At 38.9% G+C, this 27139-nt stretch overlaps 1 protein-coding gene across 4 annotated transcripts in view; it reads right to left on the reverse strand.

Moving 5' to 3' along the window:
- Positions 1 to 27139, reverse strand: part of LOC121956111 (RNA binding protein fox-1 homolog 3-like) — a 546203-nt gene that overhangs the window by 371243 nt on the left and 147821 nt on the right. For all 4 annotated transcript variants that reach the window (XM_042504227.1, XM_042504222.1, XM_042504225.1 and 1 more), the window contains one exon: positions 1152 to 1245. The gene's annotated coding sequence lies outside the window, so the exon portion shown is untranslated. The remainder of the gene's footprint in view (positions 1 to 1151; positions 1246 to 27139) is intronic.

Consider the following 27139-nt stretch of genomic DNA (forward strand, 5'->3'; position numbering starts at 1 on the left):
TAAAAAAAAAAAAAAAGACGTTTGATTTGCTGCTGTGAAATTTGGGGCTACTTTCCATTTCTCTACGGAGCTCCCTGGAGCAACCATATTTCTGTTTATGTTTAAATGTGAATCAGTCAGATGGGCTGTTGGGTTCCTGCTGAATCATCCTACACTCCCATCAGAAAGTGCTGGGTTACTTTTGAACCGGCTGCCTTGTAGGAGAAAACAAGAAACTAATGCCACTTTCTTCCTGACTCCTCTTTTAAGTTGCCCTTGAAAAGAAAATTACAACAACGGCTTTGATGCGAGTCTGACATGCTTCGAGATATTCTCCATAAGTGCAGACGCATACCAGATTATCATTCCAATGAGTCTGTTCTGATGTCTTTAAACCGTCTGCAGAAAGCACGAGCTGACAAGAAGAAAGCATTTTCACTTCATTTTACACTGTGCAGGGGGACACGGAAACAGTGGCTCATTACACAAAATGGCAAAAGAAGAGAAATGGTGTTCCTTTGTTGTCCAGTGGTTTGTAACTTAAGTCAATATGGCATTTGGAGACCTGCTGAGACATCTTTTAATTAGAAGATGAGCTAAATAATGAGACGGTACAGGCGCAGTGTACTGAAAAAAAAAAAGATTTCTATGTTTTATTAATTTTACTTTTAGGTCATCTCAGCCCTAGCAAATTAGTTTCTTTACTATTTGTACTTAGTTCTCTTTTTTTTAATTTTTTTTTTTTTTAATGCGAGTTAGATTTTTTTTTTTTTATGGATCATTGTATTAGACCCTGAATTTTGAGAGAGCAAACTTCTGTGCTGTTATTGTTTCTGGTAAATTGAGTTTGGTGAATATTAGGTGGTGTCATATCAAATACTACTTTATATTAAGTGTGGGGTTTTTTTTATAACTCTAATACTTAGATTTTTGACAATCTTGTTTTATTGTTAACTTTTTATATATGTTGGTGTATGTCTTTGCCATGACCGTGTCCTGTGACAATGTCAGTTGTTACCCAGCAGGCTCCAATGACTTCTGTACGATAAAGTTTACATAGCCTGCTGCCTGAACCCAGTTTGAGGATACTCTCCTTTTTTCCCCTTAGGTTCCTTGCTTCATATATCATTATTCATCAGTTATGTATGTCTTGTAAAAGTGAGTCATCCTACCTGTCTGAGGCTGGAGTTGTTGAGAAGAGAAGAAATCACTTGTTGGTGCTCAGAGCGAAGTCCAATGTCAACGCCACACTATGCCAATCAGTTTCTGGAAGAAAAAGAGCAGATGGTGTGTTGGATAGTGATATGTTACTTAATCTGTTTGCATTATGAGGCAAGAAATTACAGTTTCAGTTTCAATGAAGGTTTTACAACTAAGCACTTAACTTTTCTTTTCTCTTTTCATATTCATGTTAGAATAAAGCCCTCTTAAGGCTCATTTATAATCCCTTTATGTACAGAAATAAATACGTCTGTTTCAAATTTTAATGTCACTGCCTTTACACTTCTATGTGTCCTTCATGTTGGCATGAACACAGCCAACAGATGGCGAAGTCAAAAGCTTCTGACAACAACATACAAGGGGAAGATGGAGAAGGTTGTACTAATGTACCTTTAAACGGAGGTAATACATAGAGTCATGTGGACAGGCAATTTTTTTTATTTTTATACTGGTTTATTCTGGTCCTTTTTTTTTTTTACAAATACCTATATCATCTCATATGGTTGAATCTCACTTGAACTACGCTGCACTGCCTCCACACTCTCCGGTGGCACTGCTCTGTTTTGTCAGTATCCGCAAGCATTTAGAAAACGCGCACAAATATGGGCAAAATTAAAACACCAGACAAAAATGCTCCATCTGTCTCTATATATGTAATTAATGTTGAGCATAAATGAGCCCTTAGTCATTATTCCTCCAATTGGGACCATGATCTACAAGAGAAACTTCAGAAAGATGACCTCTTGACTGTAGAAGTTTTGGATCTGCTCCATATCCCAATCATTTATCCCAAATAGTAATTAATGGGTGATGCATTTTTAATGTAGTACGCCATAAAATCAATAGTTAAAGGATGACAACCCATAAAAAGACCAAAACCAACAATGTGTTAGTCCGTCTCTCAAAAGTCAGTGCATTCAGTTCTAAGCCCCTTGTCTCAACTGAGGACTCAAATCTTTAAAAACACCTTACAAAGATATAGTTTCATAAAAATAAAGTTAAATTTTAAAAAAGGCTCAATAATTCCCTCTCACAGCTGGCCATCGTAGGTTTTAACAAATTTTACACAAACAGAAGGATATGTATTTGTTGGAACTATTTTTAGTGGTGGATGAATATGCATTTATTGCTATGGTAAAAAAATAAAGCAGCAGGATGGTGTTCAGGGAATTAAGTCAAAATAAAATACAGTGTGTGTTCATTAAAGAGAAGAAACGTGTCACCCAGCGCATCCATGTGGCTCGCTAATGTGTTTTAACAATTTTTGGATAACAATGGAGTTTTATGGCACAGGAGGAAGATATATTAGGTGTTACATACGCACACATTACTTGTTATTAGATACAATCATTAGAGGTTTTGGTCTTTTCATGTAATTTTAACCAAACTTAAACCATAAACTTTTCACAATTTCCTGTACTAACTGATATACTGCAACAACGAAATAAAATTGAAACTTTAAAACACTGAGAGGTTTCTAATAATGGGATTTAATATCTGCACTGAGTTCAGAGCAGTTATAGTTTAATGCCGCAGCTCACATTCATAAAAATGTGAAAAACTTTCACATCCAACTCTAGAGTAAGAAATAAGATGGTGAGGTGGAAGGTTAGCTCATAATCCATAACAGATAGTTAAGTGTGGCCAGACTGGCGTCGGATCCTTATGAAAATTGTAACGGACTTTGGCACGAGCACAGAATCCAACAAATCAAAACTGCGAGGCTTCCGCTCATTTGCAGTCAGAGCCATGAAGGTTGTTCTTAAAAAAATTTTTTGCGGAAGAAAAAAAAAAACCAAAAAAACGTGGTCAGCCGCTCAGCTGCCCACCTGCTGGTTTATTTTTCAGGGATTCGTAGCAACATGGCGGCTGTAACGCTGAATGAGAGTTGTTTTAAAAATAAACACATGTGCCAGCACAGCGAGCGATTCAAGTAACATTAGATTATATAAATTGTCAGTAATGAGGCACTGGGGACAGCATCTGTGATCCGCAGAGGTCGACCATAACATTCTGCTTCACTGCTGAATAAAATGCATCCTGAGTGCAGTTTAACAGCCTTAACATGAGCAGGTACATACAAAGAGACAAGTGGAGGTCCGAGAGGGCGCAGAGCTTGTTGTAGAGGTCACACACGCACACACGTACACACACACATACACACACACACACAACAAAACAATGATACACAAACACTGCTGACAAGGGGAAAATATGAGGACTTCTGAAGCAATGTAAAATGTATGAAGAAACGGATGTAAGGGTCATTTTACTGAGCAGCACCATTAACATCTCTGCCCTTGTCTGAACTGCAGCTCAGATCAGTCACTCACACACACACACACACACATGCACACACACACACACACACACTTACACACATGCAAAACATGTATGCACACACACACACCCACACACACACACGGAGCAGCATTTTCTCCTCTTTTTACATTTCTCCTCTTTTCGCCCTCAGAGAAGGAGAGGTCGACATTTTAACTGCAGCGGCGAGGAGATGGCTTCCTTTCACCTTGACGGGCATATAATGAACATTTTTCATTTTGAGCTTAGCTTCACTTACAGAGTCAGTCAGCTATTTTCTCTTTGAACCTTTTTTTCCCTTTCTGACATTTCCCTCTGTGGTTTTGCCAGGATGATCTTCACAGTAAATTTGTGCCCCTTTTAAAGAAATAGGATACATTTCTGTTGATTTTTTTTTCAAAGCGCTCATTTCCATATAGGTCCCTGTATAACACAAATAGGCCTACGGTGCAGCATGAAACACAAACAATATGCTAATCACACCTGTTTCAATAAGAGGCCTGGTATCCATGAAATCCATATCATTATTTACTTATTGTTTTGCATTTTGCAGCAGAAGAGGAAGCACTGCACTTTGAAGCAATGTGACAAAATATTTGACAGATGGGCTTCATGTTTATTAATGCACATTGCGGTAGTTTCGAAGGAATGAGGAATATTTAAACTGCAATATAGTGGACATATGCACAAATACAAACAGACATTGGTAAGGGTGAATGTTAATACAGTAATGAAAGACGCAAAATAAAATACTTCTTAAATCAACCCCACTGCCTCCGCTGTATTGGGATTATGCTTAATTTAAATAATTATGATGCATAACCTCAATTCGTAGACATTCATAAGTGGGCCAGAGAAGTGGCCATGGGGTGGCACTGCCCCCCCTACTGGAATCTGATTAGCTGCCCGTAGTAGTGTCCCCCAACCACAGTTAGCTGGTAACAAGATAGTAATAGGTAGTTGGAATGTATAGACTGAAAAAATAATTGACATAGCTAACAAGACGTCACCCAGTGATTTGTGGCATTCTGTTTTAAAGCCTCAAGTTGCGTATTCTGGCTGCCTCCATTTATTTTTTTGAGCCAGAAGTGACCATATTTGGGTGAGAGGCTGGCGTTGTTTTATATAAAAATTCACCCCTCCTGTACAGTTGTCATGACGAGGAAGACCAAAGCCTTTTATTAAAATTCATGGATCATCTGGAATTGCAAACAGCACAAACAATGTTTAAAGCTAAAAAAATAAATAAATAACTCACTACCAATAAATGTTCAAAGAGTTTTCTGTGATCAAGATGGAGGGTATAATCTAAAGGGGAAAAGAATTTAATTACATTATAATTAAATTAAATATTCACAGGATATGGACAACTGTAAAAAGTTATTGTATGACAGTTATGAAAGTTCCAAATTATGGAACAGTTTTAAGATAGAGTTGAAGCAATGTTCAAACATTGACCAACTTAAAAAGATATGATACAAGGATATGATTTTCATGATATACGTACATTTGCGAATAAGGGGTTTGACAGTCACTGGGATTATCGCTATTATTTATTTTGTACTATGTTGTAGTATTATTTCCTTTTTATCTCTTCCTCTTGTTCTTTAAATATAAATTCTAAATTATCTCTATATCATGTAAATATGTTTGCATATAGTTATATATAGCTATACATAGTTTATGAAAATTTGATCCATATAAAAATGGAAATGGGTCAATTATTTTGAACAACTGATGGAGAAGGGTAAATTTGGGTAAGTTTGCACTTCTTCCCTCTCCTTTTCAGGTTTGTCTTTATGTTTGTGTATGTCTATATGTTATGTATAAACATTCTTTTGTTTTCCTTTTTTTAACATGCTCGAAATACATTTGAATTTAATGTTTATTTCTGCTGTAAAGTTGGGCATTTTAACATGGAGGTCTATGAGGACTGACTTGCCTCTGTAGCCAGCTTCAAGTAACCATTTGAGGAACTGCAGTTTTTTTGGCACTTGCGGCTTTGGCTTAATTTTTTTCATACTGGAGGTTGTCTCTTGTTTGCTTGTTATGATCTGAACCTCTGTGTGAAGTGGAAGTTAACATTTCTTGTTGGAAAGTTGTTAAAACAAAAGAATAAACACATAAAGATGCAGAATAAACACAAAGATTCATATGTTACAATGAATCAAAACTAAAATAAATTGACTACTGTATAGATTGCTATTATACAATAATCAGTAATTTATTACAATAGATGCTAGACAGTAGAACACTGTAATTTGCTTTGCATAAAGTCAAATGAATCATTTTCATCTTTAATATATTATTAGCATTATTATATATACTAATGCAGCGCCTGTTCATAATATTCCTGTTTCCAACTTTGGCCGATTGCTTGGCCTGTGTTATTGCTGCTCATACAAGCAAAAGTTTTGAGTACTTCTTCTACCACTGCCAATACCAATATTACCAGATGGTGAAGGCGTGAAAACTAATGACAAATGGTATTTCCTGCAGCACCCAAATCACTAAATCCACCCCTATAAAACAGTCAAGTCACAGTCAGTAGTGGTCCAGTAAAATACATTTAACAGAGGTATTAAATTCCAAATAGGCATATTAGTGAATTTCTTCAACAAAGCCATCTCGGTTAAAAAGCCCCCACACTTTTGGTTTGAATGCCTTGTCCCTGGAATGTAAAAAAGAAAAAAGAAAAAAGAAAAAAGAATGGGCTGGGCCGGAAGGTAAGCTAAGACACACTCAGTCACCCAAATGTGCTGCCTCTTGATCCACAGCACCTCCCTGCCCCTCGTACACACACTTAGCAGTTGGCTGATGAGAAGGTGGAGATGGGGCGGCGACAGGGGCCAAGGTTGGTAATGAAAGCAGGCTCCTGGTAAAAGAATCAGTCATTAACCAAATTCAATTGTAATAGAGAGGTTTCAACCTTTAGAGGGCAGTCACTATGCACATTTATAACACAATATGTACAATTTTAATACTTTGCAGTTAGATGTCAAGAGTTGGACCTAAAATACCCATAAGTATTGCTTTTCAACTGAAAAAAAAGTGGTTTGGGGATTTAGTTTCTCTTAAATTAGCTGAGGTATTTTGCCGGCAGTAATGCTATTAGTGTTATAAGTTAGTATGACAAACAGTCTGAGTTGCATTGGTAGATTGGTGCTTTTCCTGCAGGCTATCAGCTTGTGGGAAGACTCAAGGGAAGTGAAGAACAATTCGGTTGTAACATTAGTATGTGAACATGTCAAATGGTCTAATTGCACCAAATTCAACACTGCATGTCTTTGGGTCCCCAACAATACACACGCCATGTGGGAAATAGATCAGATAAACACTTCTTGAGATATGCCACAAGCACATACATACATACAGACAAGCAGACAGAGTCCTTGGTTTACAGTTAGATACAATAACACAATGTGTTGATACACAATGTTTTTCAATATGTGTATTATTATCAAATGATAAACTGAACTTTTGTTTTCCAATATGTAAAAGTTTAGAGCTTGATGTTTGCTCTGTGATGCTTTGCCAAACATGCTTGTCTTCCTCTCATTCAAAGTGATGGATTAACTTTACTGGAGGAAACAAAGGGGCTTAAAGAAAAGTGAAAACTCATTGTGTGCATCTTATAACTTAAGATTAGAAAAAAAGAAATGATGAAAGAAGAAACAGAACTTGCAGAAATGATTAATTATCCTTAAACCCAAACTGTACTGTAAACTAAACCCTGGAATGAGTTTAGGACCAAAATGTACCAAACATAAAATGCAAACGAAGAAAAGAATCTTCCGTTCAAAAACCCCAACTTTTATCCAAAAGGCGAGCAAGACAAGACTACATGTACCACACACACACACACACACACACACACACACACACACACACACACACAAACTCACTCGTGCCCACATTTGCCCACACGGGGGGTGGGGGGGGTCTGGCAGGGTGCGTTCCAAGACAGCTGGTGAAAACCGGGTGTGCTCTGGCTGCTAGAAGGAGCAGATTCAGGTGACATCTGTGCCTCCTGTTGCAGCGCAATAGTAGAAACACTAAAAGTGAATTACAACATTAATGATAGTGCTCTGCAAGCTGTCGTTCCATATTACGCATCCATTATTCCTTGGATGGGTACTCAGAGGCATCGTGAAGGAATAGGGCCCCACAACCACCTCTACAAAAAAGCCACCTCGCTGTGAAAAGGATTGTTGGTTTATGGAGTAGCGCTATACCATGTCACCACATGGCACAGTGCTGACTGGATGACTGATTCTCTTTCTCTCCATCTCCATCCCTCACTTCATCTTTCAAGCAAGCAACCTCCCACCCCTGACCCCCTCCCCCCCCCTCCCTCCACTGCCGCCGCTATTTCAGACAACATTTGTTTGATCTTGCCGCCCTCTACAGCTGAATGAAATCAATCTGGGAGAGATGTCATGTGTGAGCAGAAATGATTGGCCACAAGAATAACATGTATTTGAGAACATGGAGCCCGTGCCCTCTGTCTCGGAGCCCGCGAGCCTGGACACATGCATGCACGCAAACACACAACGGCGCAGGCCGGCGTATACGCCTGATAGGCATCACATAGACATCTCCGAGCTGTCACCCATCCCCAGACTTTCAATAACTTCAAATCCCCCGAAAACCTGGAGAATAAAGGCAGAGTCGATCACTCATAGCTCCCTTCACTCTGCTCTTCTCTTCAGGGAAATAACAGCCGAAGGAGAAAAACAAAGTCAGGATCCCATCCTCTCCCGCAGAAAAGCACTAGCATCCCCGGAGGACATGGGGAGAACACTTCTTTCATCATTCTGGTTAACGTATAATAAAAAAAGATTCATTTAAGATGTTGTGACATGAATAGCACGCAGGTATAAACCAATGTGTGGGAGGATCAATGGTAATCAAAGGTGGATTTTTAAGAATAAAAAGCTAGATGAGAAAGCAAAAACAAGCTGCAGAAGTGGGTGGTGGTGGTGGTGGCATTGCTAACACAGGGAGAGGGCTTTTTACGCCAGCCTACACATTTCTATAGGAGTCTGTGTGTGATTTGGATTTGTGCCATGCTGGATCGAATGGCAGGCGCTCCCTCCACAACGTCTCCCGAGAACATAAACAGATCGTCGGTACATCCAACCGCAGCGCTGTGCCACTGCCGCCGACTGGCTGTGATTTCTTCATTCAGGAGAGAGTGCCACAAAATGTGTCGTACTTGAAGTGTTTTACAATTACCAGCTGATTATATCAGCTGCATTAGCATATTAAAAGGAAGACTACTTGAACACACAGATAATGACTGAGTGTTAAAAATAATTTCCCCACTCATTATCGACGACAGACACTGAGATCTGGGGAAGTAAATGTCGATAAATACCCGTGAACCTTTACTGTGTAAATAACAACAATTAGGGAGAAATTAGATCAGGCTCTGTTGGTGAAAAGGGAGATAATTCTAATTAAAAACTTGCAGATATCTGGGGAAGAAAGCATAAAGCTGTGCATCTATCTAAAGGAGTGAATTATTTTTCATTGGAGTGTGAAAAAACTTTTGTGCTGTTCACAAGGTGTCACTAAAGCAAATCTCTATTCTTATTTAATTAAAATATCAGCCAGGAGTTTTTTTTTTCAAACTTCTATTCAGAAAGTGTCATTCTCCCACCATGGTGAAATAGTTGGATAAAATGACATCAATACTTAAAAAAAAAAGAACTTTATGCTTGAAATAAATAACAACTTCTAGTTTCTAAAGCTTCTGTTCATGATTTATATCCATAATCTCTCTGCTGGTAGTCTCCACTTTTGATCGCCGTACATCTTTGTTGCCTGTGCTGCATATGCTGTAAATCTATTCATTTGGATGTGAGAAAAAATACTTTTTTGACTTATGTATTTGCACTTTGGACACAGAAGAGTTTTCATTGTGTGTAAAATTTCTTATGTTGCTCCAAAACCTCAAAGCCCTCTCTTTTTTACATGAGTCATGCTGCTAATTAGCGTTCAACCAGATCACCTTTTTGTAGGCGTTTTTATAACTACAGCTGTGTGATCTTTAGGTGAAATTATTTTGAAAACAAATTATTGTTAAATTTATCAAGTAATCTGTCTTCATCTATTCTTTTATCTGATCAGAGAGAAGCTGATAGTAGCAAATGTGACTGAAAGTGATTAGTTGGTAATGAAACTGTTGACAGTTTTCTGTCAGTCTATTAATCACCTAATTGTTTCAGCTCAATCGACAATGTTAAAGGACTGTAAGACATTGTTATTATAATATAGGATATTATAATTAGCTTTTTACCCATTAGAACTTTGTTCTGCTTTTGATGAAACAATGCACATCTTTACATGTGTGAAGGCACTTTACTGACCTTAACACATCGCTGTACTTGTCTTTGTACTTAAATTTTATTGTGTCTGCTATAATGTTGTATACCATAGCCCTGAGGGAATGTAACTTTGTTCTCATATATTTATTGTACATGGAGAGGATGACAATTAATTCCACCTTGAATCTTGGACATTGTGATGTGAGGAAGTATTTGGGACTTGATTATAATAACCTGAAAAATACTCATTCTCTCAAAACTTTTTTAATAAGACTGCCTGTTTACAGTTGGATTCATTTTTGTTATCAGTATGGGATACAAGATATTGTATCACATTTTGTGGATTCGAAAACTTGATCTGTTGATGTTCTTTTTGTATTGTATTGTAACTGTGAGTGTAGTACCTTGGATTGCCCTTCCCATGTCACTTTTACACACTTTTAAACCCAGTCGATGAATATTTCTCCCTTCTTAACTCCAATCTTGTCAAACACTGCTGCTTTGTCAGTGGTGTCGGTGTCAGACACCAATGCAAAGATGTACCTTTTGGGGTATGATATACACCGGGTGTGTCAGTTGTAGAGGTAGCGGACAACAACCCAACTCGTCAAATACCAGAGTTGGGTTGATTACGGGTTTTGCTTGCCTGGTCTGGTGTGCGACATTAATGCGTTTTGATTTTATGCTAACCGGCTGAACCAGCATTTGTAAATGTGACACATTTGCTGTACTGATTGCACTAAATGTGCTCGTATTGCAGTAGTAATAAGCATATTAAAAAATGATTGACATTATATATGTGTTTATAAATAGACTAATAGAGCCACCCGTGTCTGACAGGCCGTGTGTTTACTGCCAAGCCCAGGCCGGTGTTGGCAACACTGGAGATCACATTTCAGGGGAGGTGGGAGGAGGGATGAGTAGCCACACCGTTTGTTTACTCAAGAGTTTGTGTATTTTTTGGGGTGAAAAAAGGCAGTTACTCTTTTAAAATTAAAACTGCATCAATGGAAAGACATTTTGGATTTAAAGGTTTGAGGTTTTGAGCTTAAATTTTGCCAGATGCGGTGCTTCTATTTATACATGTTGCACGCTTTGAAAGCACTGCACTAGACAAGGTATCGCTGATTCATGAAATTGAAATTGTCTTCAAATTAAGCCTAAAAAAGGGAAATGTTTTACCTACATTGCAATGTATGCTAATGTTTAAAAAAGACTGTATGCATGGAACAAGTAGAAACTTTACATGTCACATGAAAAATGAAGTGCATTTAGAAAAGACACAATGCAAATGCTGACAAAGTGATGATATTTGGCAAGTTGGGATGAGTGTTGAAAAATGTAATATCATATTGTATATACAGTATAACATAATCTCATCCTGTATGCTGCACTGCATATGCATAGTAAGTTTAAGCAGGTTAAGGACTGGTACCGAGTATTCAAAGGCCCAGTCAGTCAGTTTTTCTGTAAGATGATATAAAGACATCTGTGGGTTATCTCAGTGGTTATCTTTCAGTGACTAGCAGGAGATTCCAGCCTTTTGATGTAAAATACAGCAAAAGGAAAGAAAACAAGCAAAACGCTTTCATCACTGGAATGTTGCTTGCTCATACTGGAGCTCCGTCCTCCATTATTGAGCAGCTGAAAATGTGTGTGGACGTGAAGGAGACTGTGAATGTCATGAAATTCATCAGGCTGTTAGGGTTTTTTGTTCAGAGTGCAGGCAAAGTGAGTTTTCACAGGCAGAAATCTCAGCGTCGGGTCGAGAAATCATTAAGTTATTAACATTTATCAACAACTTTCACAGCCTCCCTGCAGATATGTGATGGCCATTTTGTGATTTTTGCCCCCTTTGAAGTATTGTGATGCCTTCAAGTACTGTGAAATATTTAGCCTGACAACGGTAGGTAGATTTCTACCCACAGCCCCCCCCCCCCCCAACTCCACCACCACCAGCACTGTTAATCAATACACACCTTTCTTGCCCTTTTCCTCCTTCGTACACATATCTCCCTGTCTGACCAAACTGGCAAATTTGTGCTCTTAATCAGCTTGCCAGCTTTGTCTCTTCACTGGAGGCTGGCGACACGCTTCCCTTCCCCCTTAATTCCCCGGCTCTCAACAGACAGGCGCGCTGATTAACATGCACGCCCAGGTAGGAGCTCCCTCCAACACAACCCCGCTGCCCACCAGGTCCACACACCATTATCCCCGCTACTCAATAGCACCCATCTCAATGCACATCTGTCGAGCTGCCGCATCCCCGCTCCTTAATTAGCTTTACAACTTTCCCCCACTTCTGGATGGAAAATAAGGGAGAAATTTGTGGCCGACGCGCAGATAGAACGAGGGGAGGGAGCACAGGAGACAAAAAGGGAGGAGGACATATGCCGAATGCTGAGATGGGAGATGAAAAAGTGTGTGTGTATTTATGTGTGTGTTTGAAGGGGTGGTGGCAATGGCGGACACATTAATTCCTCTCATGTCCGGGCACCAGCGCCACCAGGAAACCCTGTCCTCTTTCCCTCCATGTCTCTCCACCCAGAGGATATATCCCTACCAGCCTTATCTTATCAGCTTCCCGCTCACATTGATCCCTCCTTTTTGCGCTTTTTAGTTGACAACTTCAAAGCTCCCCTTTGATTCCCATCCCCTCCTTCATCGGCGCCATCGTCGCCAGCCCAGGTGACGGCAATGAAGGTGGCGTCGGAGTTGTCGCTGTGGCTAATGCTAATCCGCTACGCTCTCTGTTATTCCACCGCGTTTGTCAGATGCTCAAAAAAAGAAAAAAAAAACAAAGTGAGAAAAACGAGGCATCCAATTAATATGAAATTGTCTCCAGAAGTCAATAAGGTTTTAGTTCCACTTGAGTGTGTCTAAATGCGCAGAGTAAGGCTAATTATAATCCCATGGAGTATTTATACTATTTACGCTTTGCCCCTGTCATTACTACAAGCTGTAATCCTCCGACCCGTGTTGTCTGCATGTGCTGATGAGCCTTATGCCAGTTGCCAAAAATACTTAAGCTCGTTTGCCATTCCTGAAGGCTCCGGCAACTATTTCATGCACAAACAATGTGAAAATAATCACTGTTACTATGGCGATGAGCGTCGAACAATATCATAATCAGTGCTGCCATCAAGAATGTAGTTTCAATCCAGAAGGGGCAAAGGTGGCGGTGGAAAAGAAGAACAATGAGCTATTTTAGTCAATCTGCTCTTCTACATACATGGCAGCTTCATTAGAACTACCCACTGCGTGCATACCCTTCTGCAGGGCCTCCTACCAACCGTCTCCAGTATTAGAAATACTAATCTCCTATGTGTATTTCACCCTCCATCCTTCCTTCCATCCAGCAATTATGCCCCCCGCCATCAAAAGCCATCAAAACAGTAATTTCACTTTTTCACAGGCAGGCTTTTCACATTTCCTTCCGTGAAAGGCCTGAATCATCCCCTTATCTCCATGGCTATTACACAGTGTGCATGAGAGTGAAAACAATGGGCTCGGCGTGATGAGATCATGGCACTTCATTTCTCCGAGGCCACTCCGGTAGACACAAAGACAATCCACCAGCAGCAAGGAGGACGGGGACAGTGAGGGCCGGAGGATTTCTCGGTCACTGAGCCCAGGGGCTGTGAGGCAGGTCATCCCCAGTAATAAGACAGACGAAGAAGACGGGGAGGAGGAGGAGGTGGATGTAATGGTGGTGAAGGGTCTCACAGCCTCGGCGGAGGCTTCTGAGGCCCTGAAACCGAGGGCAGTGACTGGAACTCAAACCCTGACCCTTTATTCCTGCTTGTGTACGGAAACCCTCGGAGGATTGAGCGGTGCTGCAGCCGTATGAGCACTGAGTGGCTTGTGTGGCGGGTTGGTTGGTGTCTTGCAGAGACAGAGAGAGAAGGAGGGAGTGCTCGACTGAAGAGGATATGGCAGAGTGAAGTGACAGGTCCGGGGAGGGAGGAGGAGGCTGGAGTTTGCAGGAAGAGACAACTCACTAGTGACTGAAACGGCAGGTCTGATTCCAGAGTGTCTTAGCTTGCTCTGTTCAACTATCGGCTGCAACTATCTTGATTTCCTCCTTTAATATAAATCTGACAAAATTCTAGATTTTCTTCCTAAAGGCTCTGACAAGAGTATTTTCTTAATCAGCCTCCTCTTATATATATATCAGTGGTTTCCAAGTAATCTGTCTTATGACCCTTTGAACCAAAATAAATAAATAAGAGACCCATCATCCCAGTTTACTCTAACATTAACAGTTTTTTTCCCTTATTGCCTGTTTTTTATTAATCATTTTTAGAGGCCTGATGAATGTAATTATCTAGCAAATATTAGAGAATGTCTGAATACAGAGTATTTATCTTAATAATCTTGGGTATCAGACAAAGGTATTTTTCGATGTTCCTGTTAATCATCTTGTCTTAGATTTATATCTTGTTTTGTTCCAAAGAAAATAACAATGGCTCTTTATTACCATGAGGTTGATTATCTTCGAATTAAATGACTGAGTTGATAACTAGGAATGTTTATTTTTTTTCTTATTTTGACTTTAACTTTTTTACATATTTATTCAAACACCCAGAAAATGAGTTTAGTTTAATTAATGATAATCATCTGGTATACTGTGTTTGCTCATCTTTTTGACATTTTCAAAATTATTTGTTGAGTTATCTTTGGGTAAAAACATGTTCACCACTTTTACTGTATAATGAGTTTAAATTGTTTAAGTAAAGGACTGTACTTAATTTACCAGTTTATCTATTCATTCTTGTTTGTTTTGTTGTTCTTTTTGTTTGTTTCATGACCGTCATGAGAGCTAGATATGTTTTCCCTGTGCCTTCTTGGGTGACTGAGGGAAAATACATGACACTCCCTTAAATAAAAATAATAATATAATAGATAATCAGATAATAATATTTCACAGTTTCTGGCTGTGATAAATGGTGTGATTTGGGAGATTTTTCTTAAAGGTGGATTTTTATTCCAGTTGCAGATTTCTGTGGTTCTGAGTTAATTTAAAATAAATACATGATAAAAAATTTTAAATATGACTGTCCTTTCCCTAACCAAATTAAAAAAAAAACACACGACTTCTTCCCCAGTGCTTAAAAAAATATCTAAAGTGCCTCCCCCATTTGCACCACCCACTCCCCTCTCGTAAGTAGCAAACAGTCCCTAAGCTGAGTAAAGTGCAATGGAAAGGTGTGCAAGACATGTAAAAACGTGCCTTTTGTTATGAAAAAAACTCCCTCACTAATTATCTGAAGTACTTCCTCAGTTTAGCGCTACTCAATTTTCTCTAATAAATAACAAACTGTACCTAAAATGAATTTATGATGTTTATTATAATCATTATATTCAGACTATTTTGCACCTAGGGATTTTGAATGAAATGAAAGTTTTTGAATGCATCCTCTCAGTTGTCACATGGGTGATATCTCAGGAGTTGAGTGTTGTTGTAAAGATTATAAACAGTTTCATGGGTGCATGTTTACATGATTTACGACAGAAGTCAACCTGGGATTACTTGTGTGAAATCAGGTGATGTACTATATATTGTGTATATGGACCTTTCAGCTGAGTATTATCTGATCAATATGAAATGTTGAAATGGTGAAGCTGTAATCAATAAATGTGAAGTCGCCTCTGTCTTTTACCAATGCATCTGATAGTCAGTTCCATAACCAGCACTCCCTGAAAAGCAGAGGGAAATTTTTGGACAAATATTAAATAGTACTTTTGAGTAACACTCAAAAGTCCATACTGTAGCAGTGGATTTGCATGTTTTTGCCCATTAACTACAAATAATATACACTTTACATCACAAATACGCATTTTGCAAAACCAATTGCAATGTTTAATACATCCAGATTGTCTAATGTTCTGGGCACCCACTGGTTTCTATTTATTTCCATAATGTATTAAAATCTATTAGATACTTTTATGAGTTGTTTAATTATCACAGTTAATATCATTGTCATCAGTGCTGCATTATTATCGTGAGGTACTGCAGTGCAGACTTTTTAAATCAATCTGCACGTAAACAGCATTACCATGCAATTATATTACATGCAATTAAGTGTCATTTTCATGGCTCTACTAATTGACTTTCATATTGTATGGGGATGAAGAGAAAAATAGAATAAGTAGGAAAAAAATGTATAAAATTGAAGTACACATAATATATAAATAATTAAAACCTGCACCCATGCTGTGGTGGTGCTGTAAGACTAAAACCAAGCAACCCCCCCCTCTGTAAACTTTGCATGCTCATGAGACAATCTGATTCACTGACATATCTCCCAGCCTCCATTTCCATCACTGAGCCCCGTTTCTGTGTCTTTAACTCTGCATTTGTCTGCCCTGTGCAGCACATGTACACACACACACGCGCCACACTTTCTCTCTATCTCTCACTCCATCTCTCTTCCTCTTTTTCTCATTGGAAAGGGGGAATCGGGTGGGGTGGAATGATCGTGTTAGGGGGTTCACAGAAGACTGACTGTTTATTATTGTCTTCGGCCCACTTAACTCTGACAGTAACAGAATGAGATGGGGAGAGAAGCGAGTGCCATTAATCACGGTGTCGGGAGGGCCTGAGCCGAGCCCGAGACGCATCCATATCACATGTGCCTGGGAGAGGAACACAAAGTGATTTTCAGGCCAGCCGGCCTCGTAGCGCCGCTGTGCAGCCTCCAAGTTCAGGCTGCTGGCGGATGAAGAGTGCAGGGGGAAGAAGTGGGCGGCTTTTCACACTCAATCTTCTTCAAATGTTCTGACACATTGCACCTACAGCCACCCCCTGTTACCAGCAAACCTAAACACGGATCAGTACTATTAAAAAAGCCAAAGCGTCTCCCGCAGGAAGTGAGAGTGAAATCGGGGAGTCATTAACTGCCGAAGCTATCATAGTAGCGCGGCGCTAACGTGAGATTAACTGGATTAGATCAGGGGTGTAGGCAGGCTGAACTGATATATTTTTAAAGTGTGACTAGTGGCAACATTAGCATATGGTCGTCTCCACCAAAAAAAAAAAAAAGTGCATCCAGCTCAGGCGTCAACAGTCTGTCAGTCGTCAGTCTGTGTGAGCCGGCCCACCATGCACGGGGATGCTATGAAGCCTCAGCGCCCGGTGCCGCCCGGCTGATTGACAGCTGTGTCTCTTAAGTCTCCCCCTCCATGGCAACACCAGCCACATACCTTCCTCTGCTATCAGTGACACCCAGATGTGCTATAGCAGCTGTCTCCCAGATTATTCCTCCGCGTCTCCGAGCCGCCATCTACATAGACAGCCGTCTAAATATTTAATCGTGCCAGAAGGCGCTGCAGCATCGCACACTTTAGCCGGGGAAATACAGTATCACCAGCTGAAAAGATAGACTGTGAAAAATGAAAGGCGAGGACGGAGAAAAAGAGAGGAAGAGGTGAAAGGCTGGGGGGGTCACGACTGGGCCTGGCTGAGTTGAGTTACAGGTAAAAACCCAAGATGACAGTATATGCCACAATTGTTTGGACAAATGACAGCGGTGCAGGAATAGATGACAGGCTGCTTTTTGGATATACCCCGAGGACAACCTCGCCTGACATCAAATGTCTAACAAGCCAGACAAGACCATTCTGATTTCCCGCCGTACCTTCAGGGAGAGACACAGGCCTCCTTGAATGTGACATTGCTAACCATGATGCAAAAATTACATTGTGTATATGTGCATGTCTGTCTTTCTGTTGACTATTCCACTCGCTTTTTGCATGTGCGTGTTCATCTAAGTGTGTCATCACTGACAGCTGATCAGAATACACACAGCGCCTGAGGTACTTTCTGTAATTTTTACTTTTTTTTTTTTTTTTTAAGCCTTGGCTCATTCCCAAGCAACAGATTGCTGCTGTCGCTGGAGTTGCGCCTCACAGATGGAGCAGCATCACTTCCTGAGGAGCCTGACAGGATCAATCCAGGAGCTCATTCGCTTGCAGTCAATTAAGCCATGTTAGTTTTGACAGGAGCCACGGGCAAAATAACAGCCGTCACTGTCTGGGAGGAAAATATTGTGACCAAACAAAAAATGCACTTGTTTACTGGAGGGAGGACTGACTTTCACAGGGAGAAAAGGGCTGCCGGCTGCATCGAGCCGCAGCAGGAGCTCAGGCAGATATGACGGAGGAGCGACGGCTCAACCTCAGCAACAGTCAGAGGGTTTAATTTGTTTGAAAACATAAAGCGCCCGGGGTGATTTAATGAATTCCAAAATGAGGACTAATCATGACCTTGATCGATTCTGATGGCATATTCAGTCCATCTGTCCAACCTTTCTTACTCCGCCAAGATTTTTTCTCCCTCCCTATCTTGTGCATTCCCATTCTTACGTGTGATATAGGTCAAACGAGTTGCTCATAAAAATGCTCCCAAAATGCCTCCTCTGATTCCCTAATAAACTGAATTATTCTGAAGTAAATAATACAATACAGGAAAATGAAACAAGTTAGAAATCGCCCCGTACCACCCACTGAGAGAAGAGCTGAAGCTGCTATCTTTGAACCTATTGGAAGGAGAGTGAAACTCTTTGATTAGGACATGTAGGTAGGTAGCTGTGGGCGATGGACTGAAAACACTTGGCATCTGCTTGCAAGTCTCCACACACCCGAGGTGAGGGACACACACTAACACACACACACACACACACACACACACTCGCGCGCTTTTCCCTGGCTGAGCTCGGCTTTACCCTGGGCATCATTACAGACACTACACATTCCTCCTTTGAAGGGTTATCAAGGCTCCTCATTAAAGATGTCCCTGGCTTTCTTAGTGATGTGGGCCTCCACAGGGCGTAATATACCCCCTTTAATTAGTTTGCAAACTCATTAGTGTGTGCCGGGCAATTAAATGTCCTTCCTTCAGAATAGTTTACAACAGGACAAAGGGATCCCAGGGGCTGTCAAGGAAGTAGGGCTTATAGCCGAGACAACTGTCCCTTCTGCGCGGGAGCCGGGTCCCTCAAATCAGTCTTCGTCCATTCTGCTGTGCTGAGGGACGAGCTGCTTCTCCTGCCCGTTTACTGCCATGGTATGAGAATACAAACAATAAGTCCTCCTTAACTGTCATTGATGACCAGTGTCGCACCTAGGTAAGTAATTGGTGAGATGGTTTCCCCCCTGTACACAAACTTTTGAATTTTTAATTTTTTATATCAATGAACACCTAGAGAAAATTATGTAAGAATGTAGGGCAGATATTTGATGTTTTTTTTTTTTTTTTTTTTAAATCTCTGTTAAAATTGGTGATAACAATCATCTCTGTGGTGGTTTCATTATCATTTCTACAGCATTTGGCTGTTTTGTTTTTTTTTTCCGTTTTTTCTGGCATGTCAATTGCAGTGGATCATGGGAAATAGTCTGCATTAAGTATATTGGCTGCAAACTGAGAATATGGTGGGTTTCCAGGTCTCAAACTGCAAAAGTGCCGATACATATACATATATATATATACCACTGTATACATATATACAGTGGTGCAATGTAACTTTACTCAAGTACTGCACTTAAGTGCAAATATAAATAAAATTTAAAAAAGTGCTACTTATGCTTCAAATGCACTACATCCAGTGATGGAAGAGATCTTTAATTAAAGGTTGAAATTAGTGCTGGGCCGTTAACGGCGTTAACGTGCTGCGTTAACGCGGGATTCTTATCGCGCGATAAACTAATCACTAAGTTGGGTCTATACAGTGAGCAAGGCACCAATTTCACTTTGTCGTTTAAGCGCGGATGTATACCTGGTCGAATTACGCGGAGGGGGCGTGAACAAGGCGGAAGCTGGTCTGCCTGAGTGACTGGAGTGATTGGCTCAAGCCGTGTCACAAAGCTACTGACTGTTAATGGTCTTCTTCATGACCTCTAATGTAGGCCCACAGTTCAGTTAGGGTCATGTTATCAGAGGCTGCGCCCTCTGCTGTTCATTCCAGTTAGCAGGAAAAAGCTTTTTCCACATGGAGACAGAACCTGTGTTCCTAAATGTCTGTGTTTAACAAAATAAAAAAAAGTTAAACACCAAAGTAAATCTTATGGAACATTATTTTTCTTTACCAAATATTATAGTAGAACAGCTTTCTCAAGCATTTTGTGATGCATTGTCATCATTTAGATAGATAGATATTATTTTGAATGTCTTTGGCAAAATTCAAATCTATAATTTTAATCTAGATTAATCTAGATTAACTACAGGATTGCAGTGAGATTAATCTAGATTAAAAAAATTAATCTATGCCCAGCACTAGTTGAAATACTACACTGTAAAATACTGTTACAAGCAAAAGTCCTGCATTCAAAATTTTACTCAAATAAAAGTAGAAAAGTAGCACCAAATAGATTTAAAGTACCAAGAGAGTACTAATCATGCAGAATGGCCTATTTCAGAATAATATACATTATATTATTGGATAATAATCACTGATGTATTAATGTGTTTCTCACATAATTGTTGCACTATTGAAGGAGGGGCTCATTTTAATGAATTCGTATACTGCTGGGTACTTTAATCTATAATAATACATTGCAGGGTTAGGGTTAGGGTTAGGGTTATTAATAATGAACTAAAACTGTAAAAGAAATGTACTGCAGTAAAAAGTGCAATATTTGTCTAGTGAAGAAATTTAAAGTTGCAGAAAATTGAAATACTCAATATTGTACTTAAGTGTGTAATACTCAAAAATTCCTGGAGGACAGCCCCTCCTTAGATTTTCACCTCCTCCATCATCACAAAGCTGAAAACAGGGCAGTTTTTCTGACACAGTGAAAATTTGACTTTTTAGGGAGTATAATGCATTGCTGTAGATTAAACTACCTAACAATATATGCAAGAGTTAAAATGAGCACAACCCTAAACATCTGCAGCAGTAAAATTCGACATACACATTAATGCAGTAAAACAGGAACAGCAAAATCCAAAAACATCAGATGGAGTAGTAAAACACTGACAAGGAACATTTTACTGCTAAATATTATGACTGACTTTAACTTGTAGTGAGTATTTTTACAATGTGGTATTAGTACTTCGACCTAAGGATATAAATACCTTTCCACCACTGATCTCTAGTTTTATGAGATCTGGATGGCATTATGTAAAACCTGGATTTACACAATCTGTGTCAGAAGTTTATATCTGTATTTATATATTTTGAGGAGGACGTGACAGAGATTGGAATACACATTGCTTTTATTCCAGTACCCCAAATGCATCGCTACGTCACAGCTATTTTATAGATTTAAGATTGGGGACAGAATATATTGACTATACTATAGTCACTATAGGATGGCAAATTCTTTCTGAGAAGCTCATATTGCAAAGCTGAGAAAAGGAACCACCTACATTACAAAACTGAAACCTTAATTTTGTGCATGCAAAGCACAATGTCAGATTACAGCAACAGAGAAACAATTGGACAAGATATGGAGCTCAATTTATGAAGCTCTATAGATTGAGTGGGCAGGCGGGTGTGTGCGCGTTTTGTGTGTGTGTCTATATCTGTGTGCAATAAGTATGTATGTCTGTGTGGGTGGGGACGCAACATCTTGTGATGAAAACTGTATGACTGCATTGTATTTGTGGATGAGTATCTCAAACGGGGTTAATACATGAAACCTGATTTCTTGAAGAAACGATGATTATGTAGTAGAAGCAAAATGGATTGTTTTCAGAACTCCACTCTCTCAATAAATAAAGAAACAATTATAAAAAAAAAATCATACTGTACATATAGTTAATTTAACACAAAACAGCTTAAGTGTTTGTTTTTGTTTTTTGTGTTTATCTTGTGTACGTGTGTCCCTCTTTTTTTATCATTTTGTAGCAACTCTCAAAATTCAGTTGTTTTTGCAGGTCTGTTTTATCCCTCTGCAGCAGTTTGAGTCGTGGTTAGAGCTGATCAAATTGATGGATGGGAAGAGAAGTAGGGTGCAGAGTAAGTGATTGCAAGCTTTTAGTCCCAGCATAATAAACAATTAAGTTTATCTTTCACTGTACCTGGTGCTCTACTGCTCCATCTGTGACAACAGTACACTCTGCGCTCTGAGAGTGCGGTGTGATGAATAACCACACAGTATATATATATTTTGATAGCTCTACAAAATCTCTTTTTGGTAGCAGATGTTTTAATTGTGAGGCCCACCCAAATAATGAAAACATCTTCAGAAGTGTCACCATATTTAAAATATACCATGTATTTTTCTAAAGCTTTATTCTTTTGTTAAATGTTGCAATAAAATGAACTACATAAAAACAATGTTTAAAATATTATCTCTCTGGCAGAGATGCAGCCTCAATTGCTTAATAACAGAACAAACAAATTAGTAATATATAAATGGTTTGATAACAACCAAAAGTAATTTCCACACCTTGTTCCACAACATGTAGGTATACAGTGTAGGTATACTGAACATGAAGGCTGAAGAGGCAGGACAACTTCAATGTGAGAGCCACAATAAAAAGGTGGGCCCCATTTTTAAGATGGTAAAATGTATTCATTTCTTTTTTTTTTTTATAGATTTATATTTGGTTTATCATCTGAAGTTCACAGCTCCGTGCTCTCTCTGATACTGGCCCCAGAGGAGCCCAAGGCAGATTCCACTGCACTGTGACTCTCTATAAATCCAGCCAGCATGAAATCTCAAGGAGCTAACGTCGAGAAGAGAGCCAATCTGCCTGTTTACACCATCTCATCTTACACAGAAGCCTTGGCGGCTGCCCCGCAGAAACCCCCCCAACATGTTTGCAGAAGTGTTCATGCTGAACAAAGTGATTGTATCATCTGGGCCTACTCTTCCATTTGTGTTGCTGCTTCTCCTGAAACCCGTTTCAAGCTGTGTCACCCCCAACTCAGGCGAAGTTTGAAAAATGGAAGAAGGGAACCATGCAAAGTGGACATATTCTCCAGCCTGCCGTAAAATAACCGGGGGATGGACCATTAGCCATTTGCTGCTACCGACCGAGTTGCAGATCTTGCATCTGCACAAACAGAAGGTCAAAAGAAACTTAACAAAAGAACAGTACGAGGAGGAAATAATAAGGACAAACAAAAAAAGAAAAAGAAAATCTCATGATTGAAGAAAAATAAGCTCATAACCGAACTAATAAAAGATGGAAATTGCTTTGTTCTATGTGGTCGGAGAGAGTTGTGCGGTAGTTAATCCGGCTCATTCTCTGACCTTGCCCGCTGATGACTTGACTAAAATGCCAGCTCCACCTCCCTCTCCCGCGATGTTAGCCCACCGTTAGTGAGGAGCAGGGTGGACTAGACATGTTCCACCACTTTTCCAAGGCACAAACCAGTCAATTTGTCATCCAGTGAAGAGGTTGAACCTTTAATTAAAGTGGAGAGCTGCCGCCATCAGGGCCCAGCTAAATGTCACATGATAAATAACGGCAGAAGATCTGAAAAGCTCCCTTGGAGTTTCCTTCACTCGAGGGGATAAAAGGCCACACACATTACAGGGTAACTGCATATCAATATGTTAAATAGGTTCAATTGTATAAATTGATTAAATGACCCAATTGCGAACCAGCCATGCTTCAAAGACCCTGTTGTTTGAGCAGTGAATGTTGACAATGTCACGTAGGCTGGCTATTAATGGGAACCAAGCAGAGAGAATGTGGCGGTGAGTGACATTATTAAAGTAGATGATGGGTTTCTGAGCAGATCATTCACTGAATGCAATCGATAGTTCTGTGTCTAAACGCTTGGGCAGAAATTACACTTCAAGGCATATTGCCCAGGGTAAAATGACACTGCCATGAAAATGCATTGCTATGGACACTATTAGAAACGATTGGCTAATTACATCCACAAGAAATCTGGATTCTTTATTGGTCCTTCACATTTACCGTGAAGAAATGGCAGCGCGCAGGAGACCTAATGCTGCCTCGAATATGATCTGTGCATAAATATAGTGCAGCAGGCGGTGAAACTGTCTGACTGTACAATCCAATATTTCCAAAAAGCCTGTTGTCTGATACCAAGTCATTTGTGGAAGCACTGACAACCCTCTTTGTTTCCCCCCACCCCGTCTACACAGCATCAGCATATATTTTCAAAATTGGTTCATTTCACTCTGCTTATTATCAGGCAGCTTAATCTTGACCCTTCAAATCTCTAAAATTATCGGCCTGTCTCTTGTCTTCTCTTCCTCTCGGAAACCCTTGAATGTGCTGTCAATTCCACTAAATTCCTCTCTCATCTCTCAGCACTTGATCCCCTAATCTTGCTTTTGTGTCACTCACTCGACAGAAACTCTTCCTCTGTAACTCAGTGCTTAAACACAGCCTCACCTCCCTGTTTTAATACCCCGTCTGTTTTATACAACAGCGATCTTGAACGACGGCTTATTGTACGTGTGATCATTTGACAAACAGTTTATTACTGAATTTATTCATGAACATTATAAAGTATTCTACAAATAAAAAAGCTAATGAAATATACAGCAGTGCTCATGACATGCAAGTGCCATGTGTCATGTCATTTCCTATTAATCATGCACGTCATAATTCATTTTGGGCGACTTCAGAAATATAATTACAGTCCCACTCATATACATGTTCACTCTCACTTATTATTTTCATAAAAAGGCATTATTAACCCTTTTATCTCTGCAATAGAAATGATCTAGCTGAAATGTTATGAAAGTCAATAATAATAATAATTGATAAAAGTACACTTTAAAAAGTAATAAAGGGGGATCTATCACTACCACCTAATTAAATGCATGATTGCAGGATACAAATTCTAAATTATTGATCTAGATACACCTTTTAAATTGCATACAGAATTTTAATGAATTGTGTTGACATAAAATAGACAGACAGTTAAGATTGTGGTAATGCCTGCAGGCCAAACAACTAGGACACATTGACATGTCTTCCTTTTTTTACTTACTTTACTTAACTTTGTGTTTTGCTATCAGTTATTAAGTAAGCGCTACTTAAAAATGCCTCTGACTATAGAAGAGAACCTATTTCCCCTCAAAGTAGTGAGATCGTTACATGTGCTTTCATTAAAAGTTGTCACAACTCAAAATGATTGATGGAATTATCATTTTCTTGAGCCAATTAATTGTTTTTTAGAGTGCATTAAAATTGTGTAAAAATACAAAAATCTGACATGTTTTTTCATCAGATTTTACAAAAAAAGAAAACAAAAGATATTGCTCCAAAAGTTACTCAAATGTAGAAGCATTAACTACATTTTTTGTAACACTCCATAAGTTCTTTAAAATACGTACATTATTTAGATTTTTAGATAATGTTTATGTTTATGATTGAAGAGCAAAGGCATTTCAATAGATTCATCATTCATTTCTCCGATGCCACTTTGCGTTTTTGTGGGCTTTTGCACCACACATAACATGGTGCAATGATGTCATTCCGAGCATACAATGTGACAACAAAGAAACAGAAGTCTTAGCTTTCTGCTGCGAAAAGAATGAATGTTCTAACTATTATGTTTCTTATTTTAGATCTATTTAAATAGAATCATGCAATGATCTCCAGGAGTCATCAGTCGGATGTTATTTTGAAAGCGTTAATAATATATATTATTCATACCTAATGCAGGAATATGGTAACATATGTATTTACTTTACCCACTGTATGTGTATTTTTACCCTCTCGTCCTTTTTCAACTGTCTCCTAAAATATAAAGTTTACAATACATACTACCACATAACAAAAACAAATAAGTTTTGAAAAAGCAAAAAAACAAAAAAAAAGCACAGTATTGGGAAAGCTACCTTGAAAGCATAGCTTTGCAAAATACAGTTACTTCACATTAAATAAAGTTAAACTACAGTTAAGCTACCCTCGAGGGGAAATCTGGTTTGGTTTACAAAAGGTACTTAGACTTAGAGTTAGAGACTTAAAGTAATTCATAAAAAATGATGAAATTCACAATGTATATGTGATTTAGAATTCTAATATATGTATATATGTATGTATATATGTATATATATATATGTGTGTGTGTGTGTGTCTATATATATATATTATATATATATATATATATATATATATATATATATATATATATATAAAGTAACTTGCTAGCAAAAACTGCCACTCACTTGAGGTTATTACAAAAGTACTGACTTTTTCCCAGGTCAAACATGAACCAAAAAACAATAAAATGAATCACTTTTCATGGGAAAGTGCAAAGAATGTCGGCTTTGGTTTTGTATACAACTGTAGACGATGGATATCGCACCAAACAGGACTACTCAGTTAGAACATTTGTTCAAAAATATCATAATCAATACTTTGAAGTAATTGTGGTCAAAGGGGGTTCATTCACAGCAGAGAAGCTGTGGTGAAGTCAAAATTAAAAGAATAATTCCTTTCCTTCATGACCCAAAAATGTTTGTAGAGTCAATGGTTAAGTATGTAAAAATGGCAAAATAGCACTTGAATCACCATGCAAATATGAATGTTGTTAAACTGCAAGCAGTTAAATGTAATTAAACTACTAGTTTAATTAACACTGATATGCAATGCCATGCACACCTTGTGTTTTTTAATCAACGAGGAATATGTATGTATGTATCTGCCAAATAATCACTGGTAGCTTATTTAAGTTGTTTTCTCTTCAGCATCTACTCATGGCAGCTTGAGCGTGATTAAATATTTATGGATTCATGGCCACATTTTTAAGCAATTCAAAGCCTTTGGTAAAGATAAGGGAAATATTGTAATCTTGGTTAAATATTGCACATTTTAAGTTAACACAATTCAGGCAGGAATGATGTTTCCTCCAACGCATGTCTGGTAAAAACCACTTAGTGTTGAATAATTTATCAGACAAAGTTACGTTTGATATACTTGACTTTCACTGGCACATGATGTTCCTCCTTGACCCTCTCAAACACAGAAATACTGTCCTCCAAAATAATGCTACCAGGGTTATCATCCATGCAGTAGTCCTCCAATGCATTGAACATATGCAAAAAGTTGCAACAGATTTATTTGCAAGCAGTCATATGGATATGTGAATCTAAATGTTTTTTGGATTTCCGTCAATCTTAACATTTGTTGCCAACTCATTGTTGGAACATGAATTCCAACAATGTGGAAACTCTCTTCAATACCCCAGACTGCTTGCTGTAGTACTGTAGTTTCATCTCTTTCTACGCTGCTTGGTAACTGAAAACAAACTTACTCCACCTTCTCAGCAATTCACAGCACAACGAGTCACTTGACTTCTTCCATTTCCACTTTCCTGTCAGATATTTAAATCAGTTATTCTCTT

The sequence above is a fragment of the Plectropomus leopardus genome, chromosome 17 (genome assembly GCF_008729295.1).
Source record: "Plectropomus leopardus isolate mb chromosome 17, YSFRI_Pleo_2.0, whole genome shotgun sequence".
NCBI classification, from domain to species: domain Eukaryota; kingdom Metazoa; phylum Chordata; class Actinopteri; order Perciformes; family Serranidae; genus Plectropomus; species Plectropomus leopardus.